This window comes from Solanum lycopersicum, chromosome 5 (genome assembly GCF_036512215.1).
Source record: "Solanum lycopersicum chromosome 5, SLM_r2.1".
NCBI lineage: Eukaryota > Viridiplantae > Streptophyta > Magnoliopsida > Solanales > Solanaceae > Solanum > Solanum lycopersicum.
This window is the reverse complement of record NC_090804.1, coordinates 25762880-25771298: the sequence shown is the minus strand read 5'-3', so window position 1 is coordinate 25771298 and position 8419 is coordinate 25762880.

Sequence of the window (8419 nt, the reverse complement as noted above, 5' to 3'; positions counted from 1 at the left end):
TCTAGCATGACTTCATCATAACCTCATGTTCTCCCATGTTAGTCAAGAGGATATACTCATTAGGAGAATAACGTGTTGAGCTTCACTTTTCTCTAGTAGATCTTCTACAAGAGGTTTCTAGAGCATCCAAAGCGGTCATCCTAACATGAGTTGGTTGATTATCAACCACAACATCATCAGTAGGTACAATTATATTATCTACACTCTCATCATTATCTGGATGATTACCTTGGGTTCCCTCATGTACAGAAGATGTATCAATAATAGGAATTGGATCAACATCAACTAAGCTCTCATAAGTATGAGAATCTAGTTACTCAATCTTGTCAATATTTTCAATAGTTTGATCTTCAAAGAACACAACATCACGACTTTTAATGAGTTTCTTATCAATTGAATCATAAAAGCGATATCCAAACTCATCTTGACCATAACCAATGAAGATACATTGCTTAGTTTTAACATCCAATTTCGACCTCACACCTTTTTGGAACATGCACACAAGCTTTACACCTAAACACTTTCAAGTGATCATAAGAAACATCCTTATCAAACCAAACTCTGTCAGGAACATCACCATCCAAAGCAACAACAGGAGACAAATTGATAACATAAGCAACAGTGTTAAGTGCTTCAGCCCAAAAAGAATTTGAAAGTTTAGCCTCTGAAAGCACACATCTAACTCTCTCAACTAAAGTTCTGTTCATCCTCTCTGCCGACCATTTAATTGAGGAGTCTTTGGAGGAGTCTTCTGATGACGTATTCCTTGCGATTTTCAGTAGTTATCAAAGGGACCAATATACTCACCACCATTATCAGTGCGAATACATTTTAATTTCTTTCTTGTTTGTCTCTCAGATAAGGCTTGAAACTGTTTAAAAACATCAAAGACTTGATCTTTGTATTATAAAGGATATACCTAAATCTTGCGAGAATGATCATCAATGAAAGTATAAAGTAAAGTGCACCACCTTTTGACTTCACTTTGTAAGGACCATACAAATCTGAGTGTACTAGCTCCAATAGCTCAGATTTTCTTGAAGGAGGATGACTGTGAAAAGAAACTCTTTTATGTTTCCCTGCAAAGCAATGAACACATCTTTTCACCTTTTTTTGTTTCATACCAGCAAGCAAATTCTTCTTAGCCAAACATGTGATCGCACTCTCGCCCATATGACTAAGCCTCTTGTGCCACAATTCTGATAAAGTCTCACTCTCCACCAAATTTATAGAGTCACCAAGAATCGATCCTTGTGTCACGTATAAATTTGAATGTTTTCTTCCTCGAGCTAAAGTCAGTGAGCCTTTGGTGAGCTTCCATTGGCCATTTCACAATTCATTATGATAGTCATCATCATCTAGTTGTCCTACAGAGATCGAATTTAAGGGAATGTCTTGAGCATGCTTGACATTCTGAAGTACCAACCTTGAACTGGTAGTTGGTTTTCAAACAAACAGTGCCAACACCAAACACCTTAACCTCACCAGCATTACCCATCTTTAACACCTCATAGTTAACAAAAGTATAAGATGAAAAGAATTCTTTTCTTGGAGTGATATGTGATGTGGCTCCAAAATCTACTATCCAACTTGTATTTTGAGAAACAAAATTGATGAGAAGGTCATCTTGGACAACAACAACAATATTATTTTCATTGTTTTCTTCCTTCATCCCTTCTTTAAGATCTTGCTTCAATTGTTTACAAAATCTTTTAATATGTCCTTTCTTTCCACAATGATAACATATAATATTTGGATTCTTGAATTTTTACTTGCTTCTGCTTTTACCTCTACTCCCAGATCTCTTGCCTTATGTCTCCCTCGATCTTCTGTATATAAAACATTTGAATGTGAAGGTGTGTCTTTACATTTTCTTTTAACCTCTTTATTCAACACATCACTCTTTGCATATTCCATAGTCACCTTTCCACCTGTGGCAGAATTTGTTAAAGAAACACGAAGAGTTTCCCAAGAATCCGGTACGGTATTAAGAAGCCAAAGTCCTTGTATTTCATCATCAAAATTCACACCCATTCGTGATAGCTGATCAAGAATACCTTGAATATCATTTATATGACCAAGAATAGGACCGCCCTCCTTGTATTTAAAGGTCATCAATTTCTTTAACAAGAACAACTTGTTATTGCCAATTTTTAAGCGTAAAACGTCTCCAACTTTTCCCACAATGTTCTAGCATGTGTCTCATTCACAATATGGTTGCAAACATTATCTTCAACCCATTGTATTATATATACACATACTTGTTGGTGCTCAAATTCCCAATTTTCATCGGTCACATTCTCGGGTTTATGAGCAGAAAAAATTGGAAGATGCATCTTCTTCACGAACGATAGATCTTTCTGCTTGCTTTTCCATATGTTGTAGTTTCTTTCGTTTGGACATACCATCTTACTCATATTCCCCTCCATATAGATAACCTTAACTCTAATACCAGTTGTTGTGACGAAAAGATGAAACCAAAAATCCGGCGGGACATAGACTCTGAGTCCTAAATCTAAGTTCCAGTTCCCAGTGCGAATGCATTATGCCCGGTTTAATCAGTTACACCAGCTAACATAACAACACTCAACACTCCGAGTGGCATAGGCTGTTTCCGCTTTTGCTTTTCCATTTGCTTCCACGACGAAAGGCCTAGTAGATAGATCTATTGGATGCTACCTCCCAACAGACGTCGCAAGAGGAATCAACCACGTGGTAAGCCTAAAAATAAGGGGCCTGCGACTGAGAGAAGGCAGCCTCTCTCGGGCTCGGGAAAGACAATTTAGCCGAGAGTGTTGTGTTATTGTTATGAGTGTTGTGTTATTGTTATGTAAGTAAAGAATACCAAGTTTAACGTGGAAAATCCTTCAAACCGAAGGTAACCACCACGGGATAGACAAGATCCAAATTAATTCACTATACCAATAAGAGGGTTACAAATATTTTTCTAATGGATACACAACAAGTGCCAAAAGAGAACAAATAATAGTTACACCACCAAAAGATAAATAGAAAGAAACATCACCCAAACCCAGCTTCTATTCGGGACCTAAACCAGGATCTTGATGACCTCTGAATTCGATCTCCATAGTTCAAATAGACCACAAAGATGTCAGGAACACTCAGTCCAAATTTCAGCATGATCCAACGGTTAGTTAATCAGAATACACGATCTGAACGTTGCTGGTCGGAGAAAAAGACCGCAACCAAAGAACCCTTTTCTTTCTCTCTTTTCTCTTGTTGAAAGCTCTCTCAAAAAACCTCTCTTATGTTCTAATGTCATTCAAATACAATACCAAAGAGCAATTAATTATTCTCTCAAGACCATCCTCTATTTATAAGTTGTGCTTTTCCTTTCAAAGCCAAAACCAACTACAAATAGGATTACAATTCCAATCCTTTTCCTAATAGAAATGGCAACCAAATAAAGAGAATAATTTCAATCCTTTTTCAAGCAGGATTAGGCCATGGGCCTTTGGCTGGAACATGGGCAATAGCCCAACAATTCCTAGCTACCTAAAAGAAAAAAGGTCAGTTTTTAGTCTTCTACCGTCCTCCGAATTTCTCAAACTTTTTAGACGAATCTACACACAATTGATTGTAATCAAAACTCTTAATTACAATTGTACTACTTTTTCCTCACAAATTGGCGACACTCCCTAAGTAAATCTCAAAAGTCTCTCAAACTCTTGATATGTTTTGATCTTCTCTTTATGTAAGTGCACAATTTTTTCCAGCCAAACCATCGCTCTATTTATATATTTGGACTTGAATTCAAAACTTATTTTAGCTAGAAATCCTACTACTGCTTTGCATCCTTTTTCTCTTGAAACTTAGAAGCTCACGTGTAGGATTCCTACTTCATGTGGAACTCCTAGTTCAACTCGAACCTGTCTTTAGTTTTCTTTCTTGACTTTACTTTGATTTATTTCCTTCTTGAACCCTCTTTTTCTTTGCCGCCTCAAAGACTTGTATTCCTATTTATCTCTAGCGCCTCAAGGAAAACATACGCACAATTTTTCTTAAACCAGTAGGAAGTAGTTTTCCTTCTTTGACTTGACTTTGAATGGATTATTTCCTTCTTACATGTTTATTCACATGATTTTCCTACTTTAAGTATGCTTCCTAACTAATTACAAAGTTGTACTTAATTTTTAGAATCCGTCTTCCAGTAGAACCGGTTAAACTTAAATAACGTTTGCTAAACTTGTTCCATGATGTAATTTTTGTCAGTCTTCAAAATATACATATTCATGTGTACCTATCATTAAATCAAACCATTTATGTAAAGATTTTAAATTTATCAACCAAACCAAACTAATAAACAACCTTGGGTTGGTTCAAATTTTTCATATACCAAACCGTCATGTCGAATTTTGAAATTTGCAAATCAAACATAACTAATAAACCTCTGATTTTTTCCAGTAAAGTTTGCATATAAACATTAAATTAACTTGTTCTCCAAATATATTTTTAGTCCAATCAAAATACAACTATGTAAGATATTTCTTAAGAAATAATACAAAATATGAGATAAGTACTGACACTATTATTGTTAATAAAAGATAATGATGAAATCATAATATAAAATAAATATTGCAACGGCATACAGAAAATGATCATGATTTAAAAGTACTAAATCATGCTAAAAATAAGTATAATAAGTATTAGTTACATGATTAAACATTAGAGAAAAATAAAATTAGATTATGTATTTTAAATGTCTAAACCAATGTATAATTAAAGAACATATATTCACTATTGTTGTCATTCTTAGTGTTAAATTAATTTAGTTTGTTAGCATAGTATTGATATGATTGCGGAATTAAGTTCTATTAAAGTTACGAATATCTAAGGATTATAACTTTTATTGGACCATCCAAAATTTTAAATCTCAAAAGAACTTGAAAAAATATGTTAAGAAGATTAAAAAAATAATTTAAAACTTATAAGAAATTTAGAAATTTTCATCAAAGTAAATACTTTTATGTATAAAATACAATTTTAAAATTATATATATGATGTCGGGTTGCTTTGATCGCATGTTGATTCTCTATAATTTAAATTAAACTGATCCAAGTATAGTCGAGGTTTTTTTCCAATATCAAACCTGTTAGACAGAATATATGATTACTTAATTATGTTGGGTTATTGTGTAATTACTTATAGTCTACAACTATATATACTGTACAAGACTCTCATTATTGGTTAAGGTTATTCATAATAATAATATTCTATCATGGTATCAGAGCAAGGGTTTATTTTTCCCAAACCCTAGCCGTCTATCTTCCTTCCAACGGCTGCTTCATCATGGTGAAGACCACAGATCCCCTAGATGATCTCCCCACGGGGTTGAAGCTCTTTATCAAAAATCTCCACTCTCTTACCCCAGAAAAACTGAATGATGCAAACTTTCCGTCCTGGTTCACCACCGCGTCTGTAAATCTCTCCGCTCATCAACTCATTGAGTATGTCGATTGAACCATGGAGGTCCCACCCTCCATGCTCACCGTCACAGTCGACGATGCAACTGGAGCGGCGGCTACCACAGTCACGCTCAATCCGGAGTTCGACAAATGGTCTGCTGTTGATGCCCAATTACGGGCGTGTCTCCTAGCGATATCACCCCGTCCGTTCAAAATCATCTCCATGGACTCACTTCCGCCGCAGCCATATGGAATCATCTTCAGCTTCGGTATAACTCTCTATCTCGCACTCATATATTTCAATTAAAGGAACAACTTCATGGTGTTCAGAAGGGTAGTGACTCTATGCAAAAGTATCTTGATTCTGTTGTCACGATTGTTGCTGCTCTGGATCGTGCTAAATCTGGAATCCCAGATCAGGACATGATTTTGTGTGTTCTTCGGGGCTTGTCGTCCAAATATGCGTCCATTAAACAAAATATTCGGACGAATATTGCACATGTGACTTTTGCTGAAGCGTCGTCCTAGTTACTCACCGAAGAATTGAACATACAGATGGAACAGAAGTTGAAGGTTCGGGAATCCGATGAATCGGCCAAACCACACACCGCCCTCTATGCTTAGTCTGGGCAGTCTGCCGGCTATAGGGGCGGTCGTGGACGTGGTTTCAACCGGGGTAGAGGCGGACCCCCTGGTCGTGGTAGCTTTGCAGGTGGTCGTGGGGGGTTTGCCGACAGTTTCCAGCATCGAGGCGGCTTCTCGGGAGGTCGCGGCAGTTGTCTAGGGCGGGGCGGTGGGCCTCCTTGCAGCTCCGTCATCTGTCAAATTTGTGGCAAATATAATCATGCCGCGTGGGACTGCTGGCATCGGTTTGAGAACTCTTATTCTGGACCGTCTACATCATCACCTCAAGCGTTTTATGCCGCAAACTCTTCTGAATCCAATGGTAACCGGTTCCTGGACACAGGTGCTAATGCCCATGTAACGCCAGACCTATCTCGTCTCTACTCCTGTACTCCATACTCTTGCAATGACAGTGTTACTAGTGCAGGTGGCCATCCTCTCCCTATTGCTCATGTGGGCTCAGGTAAAATACCTACCTCTTCTGGCATTTTTCACCTTGGTAACCTTCTCCATGTCCCATCCCTTAAATCCCATCTTTTATCCGTTTATCGTTTCACCAAAGATAATAATTGTACCCTACTCTTTAACTCCAATGAATTTCAGATTCTGGACAACACCACCCACCGGGTGAGGTACAGAGGCCACTGTGAGCAAGGGCTTTTCATGCTACCCTCCAATTATCAAGTGTCTGCGTCTTTCAAGTCGTCTCCAACTGCTTGTTCTGCCATTCTCACTCCTCAAGATTGGCATCGTCGCTTGGGGAATCCCTCCGTCGAAGTATATAAACATTTACTTTCTCTTTTTGGTTTCAATAAAGTGTCCAATGTAACATCCTTTGAGTCGTGTTCTGTGTCCAAGTTGCACAAACTACCATTTTCTTTATCATATAATGCAGCACTATTTCTTTTTCAACTTATTCACTCTGATGTTTGGGACCCTACGGCGGTCCCATCTTTTGGCGGTTTTCGGTATTACATTAGCTTTATTGATGACTTTACAAAATCTTCTTGGTTGTATCCCTTAAAACAAAAGTTTGAGGCGTTTGGAGCTTTTCAAAGTTTTCAGTTCATGGTTCAGAATCAGTTTGGCACTACCATCAAATTGTTCCGCACTGACAATGGCCGTGAATATGTCAACAATCAGTTTGGAAATTTTCTCAAGCGTCTTGGCATCCTCCACCACAAAACGTGTCCCTATACTCCTGAACAGAACGGGGTGGCGGAACACAAGCACCGTCACCTCATCGAAACTGTCATTACCCTTCTCCACACAGCTCGCCTACCCGTCACTTTCTAGGTTGAGGCGCTTGCTATTGAAATTTTTTTAATTAATCGTCTTCCAAAAAAATCTCTTGGTCATATTTCTCCATATGAAAAATTATACAATACTGCTCCGGACTACTCCATTCTCCGTGTTTTCGGGTGTCTTGCCTATTCCCATTTGCGTCATGAGGTGAATCATAAGTTACAACCTCGATCTAAACCATGCGTCTTTGTTGGCTATGAACCCCTTACCAAAGGTTATCGATGTTTCGACCCCACCACCCAGCGTATAGATGTGACCCGTCATGTTCAGTTCCATGAAACCGAGTTTCCCTATCACGCGTCGTTATCCCAGCAGTCACCGTCCCCACTGTCCTACTTTGGAGTACTTCCCCTTTTTCCTACAATGAACCCGGCAGCTCCTCCCCCTGCTCACACGCCTCAGTCCTCACCAATGCCGCCAGCTATCATACCCGATCAACACCCGACACCCGGCACTTCCACTCCGCCAACACCGCCCACATCACACCCATACGTCAAACCAATCCCATCCCCATCGGCACAGCCGACGTCAACCCCGTCCAACCCTATAGACACAGCAGAACCCGCACCCACCCCAATCCCAGCTCCTCATCACCCCATGATTACCCGTGCTAAGAGTGGCATCTTCAAACCAAAAATTTACTCCTCTACCATTCCCTATGATGCCCAGCCACTCACTGAGCCCACAACATATAAATAGGCCGCTCAAAATAAACATTGGTGCGCTGCTATGGATGCTGAGTTTGAGGCGTTACAGAGACAATATACTTGGGTGTTAGTTCCTCCTCCTCCGAACCGGTTTCCCATTGGCTGTAAGTGGATTTATCGCATCAAACATAACTCATATGGCACTGTGGCTAGATACAAAGCTCACCTGGTTGCAAGGGATATGATCAAGCATATGGGCTAGATTATTCCGAAACGTTCAGTCCAGTGGTTAAACAACAGACGATTCGTCTTGTACTGTCTCTAGCCATGCATCATCAGTGGCCGCTCCATCAGCTGGACGTTTCTAACGCCTTCTTACATGGTGAACTTGAGGAGGAAATCTACATCCAGCAACCT